At 45.2% G+C, this 17,797-nt stretch overlaps 1 protein-coding gene across 2 annotated transcripts in view; it reads right to left on the bottom strand.

Annotated features, from left to right (window-relative positions):
* LOC137562692 (TLC domain-containing protein 4-like) overlaps positions 1–11,150 on the bottom strand; it is a 57,465-nt gene extending 46,315 nt beyond the window's left edge. The window contains exons 1-2 of one of the 2 annotated variants that reach the window (XM_068274281.1): positions 11,036–11,150; positions 1,370–1,413 (exon numbers count right to left, since the gene is read on the bottom strand). The gene's annotated coding sequence lies outside the window, so the exon portion shown is untranslated. The remainder of the gene's footprint in view (positions 1–1,369; positions 1,414–11,035) is intronic. The other variant, XM_068274280.1, reaches the window with a different exon arrangement.
* Between the last annotated feature and the right edge of the window lie 6,647 nt (positions 11,151–17,797).

Genomic DNA, 17,797 nt, shown 5'->3' with positions numbered 1-17,797 from the left:
ATAATCACATCTACTTGCCAGAGAGGGATCCTGGGCAGATTCAGCAGATTGTGCAGGAGCTGACCCAGAGGCGTCCTCCATGATCCCAGCCACAAACCAGAGTGCATCATGGACTCTACAAACTTATACCTGTGCTGCTGATTTGATGCAGCTGATCCAATTATGCATGCGGCCCCCGCCGTCTAAACATATGCTTAATCAGCTTCTTACCTTAAGGAATCAGCTGTATGCCGATTCCTAATCACCGCCGCGGCCCCTGCCGCCCGGCTCAGACTTCAGATCACGCGGGACGCCAGCGCGTGACTACCTCCGGTTCAACCGGAAGTGAACTCTCTCCAATGCACGCACCTGCGCGCATAAAGTTGCTGCCTCCAATGGAGAAGCCTCCTCCACGCTGCAGGGCTCCGACTGTTCACTGAACAGTGCTGCTTGGAGCCCTGGAAAACGCTGCCCCTGCCGCCTGACATGGATGGCACTCCTGGAGACCTCTCCCATGCATCCCGTCCGGGACAGGAAACTAAACTGAGGTACTGTGGCAGGTGTAGTATCTTATATGTGGCTGCCTATTGCTTATGCAAATTCTTCTTTTAACAGTTTCCTGTCCACAGTGGGGAGGGAGACAAGTCTCATCCAGGGGTGCTGTCCGAAATGACGTTCTGGGAAAAGGTCAATAGTTCATGTATTTTTATTTAGGGACGCTTAATAGGCTGCCACTTAGCAGAGACAACAAAACATTCAATCTACTTTCTAAATATAAAATAAAACCATGAGATTTCTATAAAAAAATAAATAAAAAAAAAAAAAAAGTCATTTTTAGGAGTAGGAGGATAAATGCAATTGTTTATCTCATCAGTTATTTTCACCTTGTGTTCACTTTAAATGCAATCTGGGCAGGCTTAGGGCCCTTTTCCACTAACAGTCGCTAGCGTTCACGCTGAATGCTAGCGATTGCTGAATCGCAAAGCAAAAAAAATTACCGGCGATTTCCCGACGTTTGCGGCCGCGATTTTGCTATGCTATGCACTGCATAGCAAAATCGCGGCAAATATCGCTCCGCCGCGCGTTCGTGTTCCTGTAAAAAACGAATCGCGGTAGTGGAAATGACCTACCGCGATTCCTATGTTAAAAAGCAAACCGTAGCGATTGTAAAAATCGCTAGCGGTTTGCGACTTTATGATTCAGCCAGCGCAAACGCGCTAGTGGAAAAGGGCCCTTAGGGGTACAGGTGGGTGAAAGTGTATTTAGAAATGACAGAATTCATAGGGAACTGGAAAGAGTGAGGAAAGTCAGGAAGGTACAATGCGGATTGATGTATCATATTATTAAAAGATCTGTAATACCTGAAGCATTAGTGTGATGGCAATCATACCTGTATAAGTCACATGTTGGTTGTTTAGTAATAAAGCAGCACCTCTGGTTAATCAGCAGTTCACAGGAAGCATGCAGAAGACAGACAGACACTGTTATTCATATTTCAGATGAGTGTTGACACTACAGGCTCAGTGCAAGCTGTAATTATTAGCTGTATGATATACTGGATTCACTTATGACATAGCAGCTAAACTGTACAAAAAATTAGTTACAATGTAAAGTAACATAAAGATGCTGTTGCCAAAAACATCATCATCTGTGATCGTTTCAGGTGAAGTCTTAGAAAAAACATTGTAGAGACCCTCTGCTTCACACTCTGCTCTGTTCTATCCCATGTAAAGGGGCGAGTGAGCAGGAGGCTCCCCACTGAACTAAACGGAACTAAAGTTGCAGTTGGCCAAATATTCCAAGGCAGATGAGGAAGAAAAAAAATAAAAAAAAATTGTGGAGACAATTAAAGGACCACTACAGCGAAAATGTGACCAGTTAAAATCTGATGGAAACGACCGGTTTTGGACTAGTCCATCTCTTCATGTGGGATTCTCAGGGCTTTCTTTGTTTCAAAAGCATTTCATGAACAGCAGTTGCTAAGTCTAATGCTTGGTACATACCATGCAATTTCCCATCAGATAGATGGGTCGATAGATAATTTCCGACAGACCCTGAACAAATTTCTGATCACTTCTAAGGAAATCGACCAGAAAAATGATCAGAAATCAGATCGGACCTGTCGGAAATGATCTATCGATCCATCTATCTGACGGGAAATTGCATGGTGTGTACCAAGCTTAACTGCCAAAGAAGTGTGCACGTGCGTAGGAAGGCTGGCATCTTAATATTGACAGTCCCGCGCATGCGCAGAATACGCAGACCCGATGATGCTTCAGGGCTGCCGGTGGGACCCAGGAGAAGACCAGAACAGCGGCGAGGGACACATGACTTCGAGTGGCTGGAAGAAGATTGTAATTTTAAATGGGCACCATGGCGAAAAATTGTAAAATTTTAAATATGTGCAAGCATATACAAAAAAGTATGTTTTTTTTCCAGAGTAAAATGAGCCATAAATTACTTTTTTTCCTATGTTGCTGTCACAGTAGGTAGTAGAAATCTGACAGAAGCAACAGGTTCCTTGAACTAGTCCATCTCTTCATGGGGGATTCTCAGGGATTTATTTATTTTCAAAAGCACTTAGAGCCTGGAAGCAGTTATACGCGAACTGTTATGGGATTTTTATATGTTTATGCACTTTACATTTATAGTTTAAGGACAAAGGAATGTTTATTGTGGAACTGTACTGCTGAGCGCCCTGTTTAATCTCATACACTTAGTGAATGGCAGTTGCTCTGTCCAACTGCCAAAAAAACTGTGTAGGGAGCAGGGAAGCTGGCCAGCATCATTGTTTAAATCCTGTTTAGGGAATATTTTTTATAAAGAATAAAAGCCTTGCTGAGAATCCCCTGTAAAGAGATGGACTAGTCCAAAACCTGTCGCTTCTGTCAGATTACTACTACCGTATATACTCGCATACAAGCCGAATTTTTGACCCCCAAAAAGGGGGCCAAAAGTTGGGGGGTCGGCTTGTATGCGAGTCATGTTGGTCCGCGGGTCCCCCCCCTCCGCTGGTCCCCCGCTCCCCCCACGTCCGCCGCCGCTGCTATTACCTGCCCGCATCTTCTATTCTTCTCTCCGTGCTTGTAAACATTCACAGCAGCGCGCCCGGCGCTGCTACTGTGACGAGGCAGGAGGCAGGAAAGAGAGCGGCTTCCTGTTACTATGGGAACCGCTCTTTCCTGGCTCGCCGCTCGTCACAGTAGCAGCGCCGGGCGCGCTGCTGTGAATGTTTACAAGAACGGAGAGAAGAATAGAAGATGCGGGCAGGTAATAGCAGCGGCGGTGGGGGTGGGGAGAGCGGGGGACCAGCGGAGGGGACCCGCGGACCAGACTATACTACCTACACTGGGCACTTTACTAGCTATACTGAGCGCTATACTGAGCACCATACTAGCTAAACTGGGGCACTATACTATCTATACTGAGCGCTATACTAGCTAAACTGAGGCACTATACTATCTATACTGAGCACCATACTAGCTAAACTAGGGCACTATACTATCTATACTGAGCACCATACTAGCTAAACTGGGGCACTATACTATCTATACTGAGCACCATACTAGCTAAACTGGGGCACTATACTATCTATACTGAGCACCATACTAGCTAAACTGGGGCACTATACTATCTATACTGAGCACCATACTAGCTAAACTGGGGCACTATACTATCTATACTGAGCACCATACTAGCTAAACTGGGGCACTATACTATCTATACTGAGCACCATACTAGCTAAACTGGGGCACTATACTATCTATACTGAGCACCATACTAGCTAAACTGGGGCACTATACTATCTATACTGAGCACCATACTAGCTAAACTGGGGCACTATACTATCTATACTGAGCACCATACTAGCTAAACTGGTGCACTATACTATCTATACTGAGCACTATACTAGCTAAACTGGGGCACTATACTATCTATACTGAGCACCATACTAGCTAAACTGGGGCACTATACTATCTATACTGAGCACCATACTAGCTAAACTGGGGCACTATACTATCTATACTGAGCACCATACTAGCTATACTGAGCACTATACTAGCTATACTGGGCACTATACTAGGGCACTATACTAGCTATACTGGGACACTATACTAGCTATACTGGGGCACTATACTAGCTATACTGGGACAAACTAGGGGAATAAGGCGGCCAGCATTTCCTACCCCCGGCTTATATGGGGGTCAATCATTTTCCCCTGGTTTTTCAGGTAAAAGTTGGGGGGTCGGCTTATATGCGAGTATATACGGTACTTACTGAAAATGACAGCAACATAGGAGAAAAGTAATTTATGGCTCATTTTACTATGGAAAAAAAAAGTACTTATTTATCTAAGTTTGGACATATTTTACATTTTTAATTTTTGGCCATAGTGCCCCTTTAACACCTAAATGAGCACTGCGGATTTTAAAACGAAGGAGGCCTGAATAGAATAGCCGTGACGTGGCAGTTGCTATTAATGTGCTAATTAAGTTATAATTGGTCTGCATTTATTGTTTTAACTCTTCTGGATTTCTAGGTCAAAATTTAAACTTATAAATACCCAGGCTGAACATAAACAGTTTTTTGTTTTGTAATAAAGTGTCTCTACACCGCTCATAACAATCATAGGAAGGGTTTATTATGAGAGTTTAGTGTGTCTGCACAGTCATGTCTCCCTGGCCTGGTAATAATGTGTCTATACCTGGCTTGTGAGCGAAAACTTTATACAAAACACGGGGTTCAGATTTACCATAAGGCACTGTAGGCATGTGCCTACAGGCACCTGATAATGGAAAGGCGGCTCACTCCTCTCCCCTAGTGCCTCCCTCCCTCCTTCCCTATGCAGAGTCCTGATGATGGTGTAAATGAGGTTACCTCTGGCTACCTAATGCTAATGGACACCTTTAGCTACCTAAGAAAGGGAGAATTGACAGCTGGGGCAGTACACTTGCGGTGCAGTTCAGCGGGGTTTTTTAGTTCTATGGAGGGGGAAGTCTAGAGTGCCAGGACATCTGTGCCTACAGGCTTCTCGGATGTAAATATGGGCCTGCAAAACACCCACATATGCACACACAAAAATCGCGGGTGTTTCGCGATTAGCGGCAATTGCAAAAACGTGTTCCCTGCAGCATTATGCCGCGATTCAGGAGCGATTGGGATAAAGTGCTTATAAAAGCGCTGATCGCCATCGCTCTGAATCACAAGAGTATACAGTGATTTTACCGCGCTAATTGTGGTAAAATCACCTGCGCTAAGAGCTACCGTTTTGGGCTTTTAAGTGTGAATGGGCCCTCAGGCTGGGTCCACACTATGCCCCATGCGCAATGGCGTGTTCACAGCATATCCTGAGCATATAACTGTGTCCCTGTCGCAGTATTTACATTAAGCACCGCATTTAGTCTGCCGCTGACATTCCGGTCCATCGCTACTGTTGGCACCGCGGCTTGGGTCTACTGCAAGGGAAAAGTGCTGGTATATAGATCAGAGTCCCAGGAGAAGCATGGGGCACCCAACTGAATTGCAACAGACCAATAGTAATTCTTCCTCCACCAGGGAGGATTCTCATTGGTCCGACACTCAGTGAACCAATGAGAATACTCCCTGCGCAAGAGAAAACTCATTTTGAAAAAAAGTTCTCATTTTTGTGAAAATGTGTATCTGTGAAGATTCCTGTCAGGTGCAAATCTAAATTTTAATGCAAAAATAACTTCGGAAACTATTAGAGATTATCCCTACTCTCCATTTCTTTCTCCTGCTTACAGTCATGCACATTTAAAGCTGTCGGAGGTCACATAAAATGGGAGGGAGTTTGGAAACAGAGGACCTTCCTACTCTTTACACAAACAGCTTACATAGTTGTGTGCTGTTGGTATTAATATATAGATTTGTGTTGGATCAGACACAAATCTATACATAAACGACTACAATCAAACGAGGGTTTCAGTTGCATAGGCTTCCACAATATAAAACATAACTTAATAACTCACATAAAAAACCCTACAGAAGGAGAGGCGCATATAAAACAAGTAGCCAATTTTTCAAGTGAATAATATTCAAGCACAGCCTGACGCATATTTCGTGACCACAAACTGTCACTTCCTCAGAGGCATACAGCATATATACATATTTCCAAGATCATATAGTCAACAATACTGAACCACCCTGGACTGTCTCCAAGACCATTCCACAAGGTATTCCACATTCTAAGGCTACATACACACTTGAGATAAAAGCAAGAAGTTTTAAATCAGGATGCTACCATTTAAAACTTCTTACAATACCCTACTGCTACTACTACACTTGAGATAAAAGTCTTTGGAAAATGAAAGATCACAGACCAATTTCACCCCATTCCATGTAGTATGAGAGCCATACCTACACAGTCTTTTCTATGGAGCTGAACTTTCCATCAGATAGAAATCTTTGCAAGATGCTGCACACACAGATGCTGTACAGACACAAAAGATCAGTGTCTGCAAAAGATCTGTTCCTGCCAAAAATCCATTCCTGCAAATTGCATTCATAGTCTATGAGATCTGCAGATCCTCGTACACACCTTGTTTGACAGATATTCATCTGCAGATCAGACAATCATCTGCAGATCAGTAGATCCATCCTGGTGGATCTGATCTGCAGATGAATGTCTGTTAAACAAGGTGTGTATGAGGATCTGCAGATCTCATAGACTATGAATGCATTTTGCAGGGACGGATCTTTTGCAGGAACAGATCTTTTGCAGATACTGATCTGTTGCATGTGTGCAGCATCTTTGTGTGCAGCATCTTGCAAAGATTTCTATCTGATGGGGAGTGCAGCTCCATAGAATAGACTGTGTAGGCATGGCTCTCATACTACATGGAAGGGGGTAAAATTGGTCTGTGATCTTTCATGTTCCAAATACTTTTATCGCAAGTGTGTATGTAGCCTAAAGGTGGCCACACACGATACAATAAAATGATCCGATTTTACAGTAATTCGATAAAAACGATCGTATCTCCCAAAAAAATAGAAAGCTTTTTTTTCATTCGACTGAAAAATCCGATCGGATTTCCCGTTTTCTTCGATTTTAATCGATCCGGATTGCCAGATATTTTTCTGCAATCTTCCTAAAGATTGTATGGTGTGTGTTGGATTGTCAATTTATTAATATACACACCCTAGCAATTTTGTTAGAGTTTCCAATCATTTTTATCATAATTGGGGGAAAAATTGAACATAGGTGTGTGGTACATTGGTCATATTTTTGAAATGTTACAATCAGTCAGAAAAATTGATTGCAATTCTTAAATTGAACAGATATTTAAAAAATTGCATGGTGTGTGGCCACCTTAAGAGTATAGGGTGATAAACATTCATGGGTGATGGTTTAGCAAAGATTAAGCCTCTCAAGGGCCATTCAGATATGCTGTCTGCTCATGTAGTGAAGTGAAATGGCCTGATCCAAAGACGGTGGGTACCAAATCACATGTGGAGTGTGTAAGGAGGAGGGGGCTAAGCACTTCCTACTTTCTGCCATGACGGTTTTAAAGTGGACCTGAACTCTTGCGCAGGACAGAAGTAAAACAGAGAAATGCACCCTGTATATATTTAGAGAGTTTAGCCTGTCTAATTTCCCCTCATCTGTGTCTAATCGCAAGTTGTAATTTGATAACGCAGCTGTGTCAGTTGACTGCCACAGCAGAGCAGGTAATTGGTAAACAAAGGATGTTAACAATATTCTATGAAAGCAGAACGTAAACACACTGCAAATTTATTGCAGGATTTGCATCGGCTGTAACAAAGAAATTGTATTCTTTTTATTTCTTTAAAAGGGAATTATGCTGTTGCGCATCTTTTAGAGCAGAGAGGAAGTTCTGAGTTCAGGTCGGCTTCATTTAAAAGCAGATCTGAACTCAGACCTCCTCTCTGCTCTAAAAGATACGCAACAGCATAATAACCTTCAAAGAAAAAACATTTATTTCTTACAGCTGATACAAATCCTGAAATAAATCAGCATTTCTTCTACTTCCAGATTCACGGAAGCAGACATATTAACAGCCTATGCTTTCAAATGAGTTTATCTGCCATCTCTGCCATGGCAGTCAGGTGACACAGGGGAGAGATCAAATTACAACTTGTGATTAGACACAAATGAGGGGGGAATTATACAGGCTAAACTCTCTAAATCAGGAGTGTTAAACTCAAATACAAAGTGGGCCTAAATTGAACACTGGGACCTAGTCGCGGGTCAACCTCAATGTCCACTGGCCACCTTCCTCCTTTAGAAAAGTTCCCTTGTGTCTAGTGGTCCTCCTTCCTCCCCTATACAGTTCACTGGTGTCTAGTGACCCCCCCCCCCCTTCCCTATACAGTTCCCTAGTGTTTAGTGCTTTCCCCCTACCTCCCCCATATGGCTTTCCTGATGTTCTAGGGCTCCAATTCCAATATAGCTTTCCTGGTGGTCTAGAGTGGACCAAACATAATGCAAAGTGTGGAAACCACTTGGGGCCAAATTGAATGGCTCTGAGGGCCAGATTTGGCCCACGGGCCGGAGTTTGATGTGTATGCTCTAAAATCTAAATACATACAGGGTGGATTTCTCTGTTCTCCTTCTGTTCTGTGCAAGAGTTCAGGTCCACTTTAAAGAGAATAATAAAAAGCTGAGATTAGAAAGTTGCCTCAGATGAACATCAGAGAGGATTATCATATGTCTGCCTCATATGTATGTATAGCAGATCCTTATCAATGGGTAAATGAGGTGAAAGTCCACTTGTCATTGTAATGTGTCTGGCCGGTATTCACAATCTCTGCCAACCTCAACCCATCAGGGCAACCTGGTTGCTTCAGCCAAGCTGTGAGGGGGTACAGCAGTTGCCCTGATGGGTTGAGGTTGGCAGAGAATGCAAATAATGGCCAGACACATTATGCTAGGTACACATGATACAATTTGCTGACAGATTTACTGTAAGAACGATTATTTCTAACAGGTCTGATTTGCGATTTTCCTTAGAAGTGAACGGAAAATCAATCGGAAATCAGATCGGGCCTGTTGGAAATAATCGATCTGACAGTAAATCTGTCAGAAAATTGTATCGTGTGCATCTAACATAAACATGGCAATCCTTGACACTTTCTATTCAATGAAGTGATTTCATGTATGCAAAACCACGCTGACCAGTTGTGAGCGATCAGAAAACTCAGATGTAAATGAATCAAAGAAATTATTGTAAATCATTGGAGCCTCATTCACACCTAAAATTGAAACCGCAAACGCAAGCGTTTTGCGTTTTTGTGCGCTTTTCCCCCCCTCCCGGCGCTGCGTTTCTGGTAAAAGAGCGGTTTTGTAATTCACTCCCTGACGCAAGTCAGGAAGTGAACTCTTTATTCTTAAAAATGCTCACGCAATCGCTGCACAGAGGGATTTTGTGAGCATTTGCGTTCTTCCTATACCTTCCATTGAAACAAAATCGTCTCAAAAATGGTACAGGCAGCGCTTTGCTGAGCAGATTGGAAACGAACCACTCAGATGTGAACTCTCTCATAGGGAATCACTGCACAAGCGGTTTTAGGGTGATTTTGAAAATCGCCTGCGCCTGAAAAAAGGGCAAAAACCCCCTTAGTGTTAACGAGCCCTCAAAGAATTGTTTGTAGGTGCAAATTAACGATACAATTTTCAGCGGAGAATCGAAAGAGCTGTTAGATAAATGCGATCGGATTGGAAGTTATAATACTTTTCTCCCATCCATCTCTAATTAAAAGGAAGTCTGAAGCGAAAGTCAAAAAACAACAGATACTTACCTAAGGAGAGAGAAGGCTCTGGGTCCTATAGCGCCCTCCTGTTCCTCTCACGGTTCCTGCGCTGGCTCCCCCGGTAGTCTCTGACCGATCAGTCAGAGACTGCTCTCTTCCACTTTGGAAGTCTTTGGGAGCACTCGGGCTCCAGAAGACGGGCCGCTCCATACTGCGCATGCTCGAGCGCACTCTCTTGCACTAGCGCGTGCGCTGTCTTCGGCAGCACTCATGCTCCAAAAGCCAGGTTGCGTCATACTGCGCACGCGCGAGCACCCTCGCTCGCACTGGCTTGTGGGCAATACAGAGCCGCCTGCCTTCAGGAGCAGACTTCCGAAGCCTCCCGTGGTGGGATATTTAAACGGAGGAGCCAGTGGGAGAACGAGGGGATCAGGAGAGGAACAGGAAGGCTGTATAGGATCCAGAGCCTTCCCTCTCCTTAAAGCGGAACTGCAGATACATTTTAAACACACCCTTTCACTTACCTGGGGCTTCTGCAAGCCCCCAACAGCTATCCTGTCCCGTGCCGGTCCTCCACGATGTTCCGTTCTCCCGCTGCTTCTCAGTTCCTCGACTTGTACGTCGAGGCCAGCACAGCCCTGCCAAGTGTATCTTTTTTTTGCATTCCCCGCTGCAATAGCGCTATTGCAGACTGGAACGCGAAGAAAGCATACGAGTGGCCAGAGCCACGCAGGCGCAGTTTCCCAGCAGTCGAAACCAAAAGTAGCTAGCGGCGGGAGAAAGGAGGCTGGTGGAGGACCGGCGCGGGACAGGACGGCTGCTGGGGGCTTGCAGAAGCCCCAGGTAAGTGAAACGGTGTGTTTAAAATGTATCTGCAGTTCCGCTTTAATAGTAAGTAGGAATTAGCAATTTTTTTCATGGATATGATCATAACTGGTGGAGATAGGATCGCAACTTAAAATCTTCAGTGATGTAGATCAAATAAATACAATCTTTTCTTTCAATCTGAATGAGCTTATCAAACATATAATCATTCACTTAAAGTTGTACCATTAACGGGATTTGTGTAAAAATGTGCCATTCTTTTGAGAACTTTTAAAGTTTATCTTTTAAGAAGACTCCAGTAAGTTCAGTATATGTATGGCTGGCAGGCATAGTTGCAGATATAAGCATATAAGCTTCCTGTGGACGTGAGGCTATGAGACCCAGCTGATGTGTGTTGCATTTGCACAGTGCTGGGGTGTGTGAGTGTCGTAGTGCAGTAAGTTTGCAGGGATGTGCTGTGCAGGGCAGGTGGGGGGGGTATCAGGCTGAGATCTCTTACCCCAGGCACGGCTGTGCGATCCCTCAGCTGCCAGGCTGGACACTGACCCCATGCCCTCTTGCATAGGGGCAGATACAGCAGCTGCTGGTCTCTCTCTATTCCAGCAACACGTCAACAACTCCACAACCCCCGCCCACCAGCTAGCTGCTCTCCGCCCCTCAGCATGGGAACCACGCAGATTCATTCATCCAAACCTCGCCTCGCTGCACGCTGGCCACGCCCTCCGGGAGGATCTTCCCGCCTCCTTTGTCTATTCCGCGTGTTGCATAATAGATTGACCCCTTCACGCCTGGAGAGGCGGCTGCGGGTCAGGCAATCCAGAGCTGCTCTGTTCCTAATTATACACACTGATTGCCACTAGTCATCCTGAGCATTGAGCAACCAGTTGCGTGCCATGCTTGTTGCTCTGCATGTATATACAGCTTGTTTATGTCTCTTGCAAGCTCATATCACCACTATAATTTGCATGGAAGTTAATAGACGTTTGACAATAAGCTTTGATATATATATATATATATATATATATATATATATGTATATATATATATATGTATATATATATATATGTATATATATATATATATATATGTATATATATATATATATATGTGTATATATATATATATATATATATATATATATATATATATATGTATATATATATATTTCTCCCCACAATTTAGTTTGGTATTCTAGGTACAGCATTAAATAATTGTTGCCTAAAAATGTTCTTAAAGGACCACTGCAGCGAAACATTAAGCAAAAAGTAAAATTAAGGCTCATTCAAAATACGGGCGTTTTTGCCCTTTTTTCAAGCCCAGGCGATTTTCAAAATCACCCATAAAACGCTTGTGCGATGATTCTCTATGAAAAGGTGCATATCAGCGCATTGCGGTTAGAGATGGCCCGAACGGTTCGCCGGCGAATCGGTTCCCGGCGAACTTCCGTGGTTCGCGGAGAACTGCAAACTTTTCCGCAAGTTCGTTTCGCCCCCATAGTGCATCATTAGGGTCAACTTTGACCCTCTGTATCACAGTCAGCAGGCACATTGTAGCCTGCAGTAATTAGAGAAGGGAGAGCTGCTGCAGACTCTCATAGGGAAAGCTTAGTTAGGCTCTTGTAGGCTTGTTATCTTGCTCCTTGCTGATTCTTATTGCTAAAAAAAAGCACCCCCTCAACAGCTCTTTTGAGAGCTACTCTTGTTCTTGTGATATTTTTTTTTTGTGTGTGTGTGTGGCCCACTTGCATTATATACAGCCCTGTCAGTCAGTTGCAGCTGGCCTTTTGCACTTTAATTCCTACTTTGGCACCTTAATTCCTACTTAATTCCTACTGAATGTGCTGGGCCTGCCATACTGGCAGGCCCAGCACATTCAGTGACTACCTGTGTGTGTGACAGGCAGCTGCACATTTGTAATCCCATCCCAATCACTGTAACTGTTCACTGTTCAGTGCACCTACCTACCTACCAATCTACGTGAGCGCACGCATTGTTAATAACACCAGTCATTGCACCTGTTCACGGCGGTACCTGTGTGTGTGTGTGACAGGTGCACATTTGTAATACCCATCACTGCATATACCTACCTGTTGTGTCCAGTACACCCACCTACCTACGTGAGCGCACGCAGTGTGATATTTAATACCACCAGTCACTGTACCTGTTCACGGTACACGTGTGTGTGTGTGTGGTGTGTGTGTGTGTGTGTGTGTGTTCGACAGCTGCACATTGAATACCCATTACTGCATATACCTACCTGTTGTTCAGTGCACCTACCTACCTACGTGAGCGCACGCAGTGTGATATTTAATACCACCAGTCACTGGACCTGTTCACGGTATGTGTGTGTGACAGGTGCACATTTGTAATACCCATCATTGCATATACCTACCTATTGTGTTCAGTGCACCCACCTACTGACGTGAGTGCACGCAGTGTGATATACCACTCCGCGCATACCTGTTAACTGCACCTGTGTGACTGCACATTGTATTAGTCAAGTCAGTGCATACCTTTCACTTCATCCCCCCGATATAGACAAAACGGACAAAACAGGCAGAGGTAGAGGCAGACCCAGAGGAAGGCCACCCGGCAGGTCTGTGCAAGGTCGTGCTGCTGTGATTTCGTGGGCCAAAGTACAGTGCTCAGAAGAAGGCATGTCCCATCAACTCCCAAGATTGTCAGGACGTGGTTGACTATTTAACACAGAACACCTCATCTTCCGCAGCCACCAGCGCTACTACAAGCACCACATCTGCTGCATTTGACACTTCGCAGGAGTTATTTGGTGGGGAAATCACTGATGCACAGCCATTATTGTTACAACAAGATGAAGGCGCTAAGCAAGTTACACCACCTCATATGTCTGAGTTAGGTGACATTATGGACGTAACGTGTGAGGAGGAGGAGGATGAAGTACCTGCTGTCAGTGCAGTTTTGGAGGTGTCTGAGGCAAGCGAAGCTGGGCAGGATGATTATGATGATGACGATGATACGGATGCCACGTGGGATCCTAAGAGACTAGATGACCAAGGGGACAGTTCAGAGGGGGAGTCAGAGAGGAGTAGGAGGAGACAAGTTCCTGAAAGAAGCAGGAGGAGTTCGTCGTCAGAAACAGCTGGTGGCAGTGAGAAAGAGCAAGAGGAGATGGATAGTACGTCTGGATCCAATTTTGTGCAGATCTTTCATGCTGTCCAGCCTGTTGAGGGACCCCCGTATAAAAAAAACTCAAGGGGAATGAGCTGTACTGGGTGGCCACGCTACTAGACTGGACCCTCGGTATAGGCACAAAGTTTCCAAATCACCAGAAGGCAGAAAGGATGCAGCACTTGCAGAACAAGCTGGCAACTATGCTTTACAATGCGTTTAAGGGTGATGTCACAGCATAACGCAATAAAGGTACCACTGCCAGTAATCCTTCTCCCATGTCCCCGCAGGCAAGGACAGGACGCTCCAGCGATCTCATGGTGATGTCGGACATGCAGACATTCTTTAGTCCAATGCCTCGCCTTAGCCCTTCCGGATCCACCCTGGACTGGCAGGTAGCTGACTACCTGGCCTTAAGTGTGGATGTAGACACTGTGAGCAGCGATGAACCCTTGGACTACTGGGTGCGCAGGCTTGATCTGTGGCCAGAGCTGTCCCAATTTGCCATTCAACTTCTGTCTTGCCCTGCCTCAAGCGTCCTGTCAGAAAGGACCTTCAGAGCAGCTGGATGCATTGTCACTGAGAAGAGAAGTCGCCTAAGTCACAAAAGTGTCCAGTACCTCACCTTTATCAAAATGAATGAGGCATGGATCCCGGAGGGCTACTGCCCGCCCGAAGACTAAGTCAGTCCCCACACACAGCATCTCTGCCCAGGCCCGGCCCTAGACTTTTTGCCGCCTGAGGCAAACTTTGAAGAAATAGTCCCCCGTCCTCCGCTCCCCTCCAGCTTTAAAAAGTTAAGTTGCCGCAGCTATTGTAAGAGGCACGGGCGGAGATCACTCACCTTTTCCGCGTTCCAACGTGTGCTCCACTGACGTCACTTCCTGTAGCGCCATCCACTTACAATACAGTGGGCGGCGTAGGAGGAAGTGACGTCAGTGGAGCGCATGCTGGAATGCGGAAAAGGTGAGTGATCCCCGTCCGTGCCTCTTACAATAGCGGCGACAACTTAACTCTTCAAACCTGGAGGGGAGTGGAGGATGGGGGACCCAGGTGAGGGAGGGGGGGGGGTCCGACTGCTGCCCGCTGCTAGGCCCAATACCCCCTTCCTGCCCGCTATCCCCTCCAGCTCGGGCGGCCCCCAACACGGACGGGCGGGTGCCACCCAACCAGAAGTGCTGCATGAGGTAAAAGTTTCACCCCGCCTCATAAGCAGGCCGGCCCTGTCTCTGCCTGCATGCCGTGTGACTGCCTGCCCCAAGACTAATTTGCTCCCCATGCAGCACCTCTGCCCGCAGGCCGCTTGACTGCCTTCTCCTCCACCACCAACGGGGTCCATGACACCAGGCCGATTCCTGAATTTTTAAGGCCGCTGCTAGCAGCGGCCGCTATACTAATTTCTCTGGTGCGTGTACATGCCTGCCTTACTTTTCTGGCTGCACTGCAGCTGCAACATCAAAACAAAAGGCATGTGCATGGGCCAATTCCCCTTCGTGATCATTACCTCGCCACGGTGAAGGGGCTTGCGTATCACAATGAAGCAATGATCGACGGCTATATGAGTGTCTGGGGGGGTCGTTGCTTCAGTGTGGACAGACCAAATTCGATCAACTGGACAATCACTGTTGTTCTGTCATTGAGCTACCACAGCCCGACGACCATATGGGCTTGAAAACCGCCACGACCTGCACTCTCGCCATGGTGCGCACCGGTCCAGCATGGCCGTCACTACACAAACCGCTGTTTGCGGTGCGTTACACAGTGAGTTTGGTGTGTCAGTGTGAAGCAGTACTCTATTTACACTCCCTGATTGATGTATACACATGCAAGATGTTTTAAAGGCAAGCACTTTAGGCCGCCAATTTAGCATGCAATGTGATTTCTGCCCTTAAAACGCTGCTTTGCATCAAATCCAGATTTTTCCCCGGGATTTTTGGCGGTGTCTATCCCACTCATCAATGCAAAAACTTAGGTGTTAGACCCCTTGAATCATCTTCTCCATCACTTTTGTGGCCAGCATAAGTGTTTCTAGTTTTCAAAGTTCGCCTCCCCATTGAAGTCTATTGCGGTTCGTGAACCAAAAATCAGAGGTTCGGGCCATCTCTAGTTGAGGTCAGCAAAGTGGTACTTGTACCATTTTTGGCGTGTTTTTGCTATGGGGCCACTGGGTTAGCAGGAGATTGCACACACGCTGCGCACACATCTCCGCTTGGTAGGTGGAGCGGAGCTCGGATTCTGTTAGACGGCGCCGTCTATAAACATTGTACAGCGCTGCGATCTACAGCAGCGCTGTATTGGGGACAGCCGTGTGACACGGCTGTTCCCATGGCAGGCACAATAGTGATCGGCTGTCATAGGCTGAAGCCTATGACAGCTGATGACGCTGATTGGCAGGCAGATGAATATAAAATAAATTTAAAAAGGGTAAAATGTATTCAAAAATTAATAAAATAAATATTTAGAAAAAAAACAAACAACAGAGAGCTCTGTTGGTGGGGAGAAAAGGTGGGGGAGATAAATGCCCTGGTCACTAGGGGGGTTCAACACCGCAGTCCTCAAGTGGTTAAGAATAAATATTTATTCTTTTCCAGGTCAAAGAGTTCACTTCCTGACTTGCGTCAGGGAGTGAATTACAAAACCGCTCTGGCAAAGCGCTTAGAAAAGCGCTCTTACCAGAAACGCAGCGCACAGTGGAGTGCCGGGAGGGGGAAAAAACACACACAAAAACGTTTTCGATTTTAGGTGTGAATGAGGCCTAAGAGAACCGACAGGTTCTGGACTAGTCCGTCTCCTCAAGGGGGATTTTTAGGGTTTTCTTTGTACTCAAAAGCAATTCCCGAATGGCAGTTGCTAAGTCTAACAGACAAAATAGTTACATAGTTACATAGTTATTATGGTTGAAAAAAGACATACGTCCATCGAGTTCAACCAGTACAAAGTACAACTCCAGCCTGCTCCCTCACATATCCCTGTTGATCCAGAGGAAGGCGAAAAAACCCTTACAAGGCATTGTCCAAGTAGCCCCAAAAGGGAAAAATTCCTTCCTGACTCCAGATGGCAATCAGATAAAATCCCTGGATCAACATCATTAGGCATAACCTAGTAATTGTAGCCATGGATGTCTTTCAACGCAAGGAAAGCATCTAAGCCTCCTTTAAATGCAGGTATAGAGTTTGCCATAACGACTTCCTGTGGCAATGCATTCCACATCATAATCACTCTTACTGTAAAGAACCCTTTCCTAAATAAATGGCTAAAACATTTTTCCTCCATGCGCAGATCATGTCCTCTAGTCCTTTGAGAAGGCCTAGGGACAAAAAGCTTATCCGCCAAGCTATTATATTGCCCTCTGATGTATTTATACATGTTAATTAGATCTCCTCTAAGGCGTCTTTTCTCTAGACTAAATAAACCCAGTTTATCTAACCTTTCTTGGTAAGCGAGACCTTCCATCCCACGTATCAATTTTGTTGCTCGTCTCTGCACCTGCTCTAAAACTGCAATATCTTTTTTGTAATGTGGTGCCCAGAACTGAATTCCATATTCCAGATGTGGCCTTACTAGAGAGTTAAACAGGGGCAATATTATGCTAGCATCTCGAGTTTTTATTTCCCTTTTAATGCATCCCAAAATTTTGTTAGCTTTAGCTGCAGCGGCTTGGCATTGAGTACGATTATTTAACTTGTTGTCGATGAGTACTCCTAAGTCCTTCTCCAAGTTTGATGTCCCCAACTGTATCCCATTTATTTTGTATGGTGCTAGACCATTGGTACGACCAAAATGCATGACTTTACATTTTTCAACATTGAATTTGATCTGCCATTTATGTGCCCATATAGCCATCCTATCCAGATAATATGGCACTATCTTGAGAGTTGATGATTCTGCACAATTTTGTATCATCTGCAAACATAGCAACATTGCTCACTACTGCATCTACTAGGTCATTAATAAATAAATTGAAGAGCACTGGACCCAGTACAGACCCCTGTGGGACCCCCCTGCTAACAGTCTCCCATTTTGAGTACGATCCATTGACCACAACTCTTTGTTTTCTGTCCATTAGCCAGTTCCCTATCTATGCACACAGACTCTTCCCCAGTCCTTGCATCCTC

The sequence above is a fragment of the Hyperolius riggenbachi genome, chromosome 3, assembly GCF_040937935.1.
Source record: "Hyperolius riggenbachi isolate aHypRig1 chromosome 3, aHypRig1.pri, whole genome shotgun sequence".
In the NCBI taxonomy this organism is placed as follows: Eukaryota; Metazoa; Chordata; class Amphibia; order Anura; family Hyperoliidae; genus Hyperolius; species Hyperolius riggenbachi.
The sequence above is the reverse complement of the archived record's forward strand: the minus strand, read 5'-3'. Positions and strand labels throughout refer to the sequence as shown.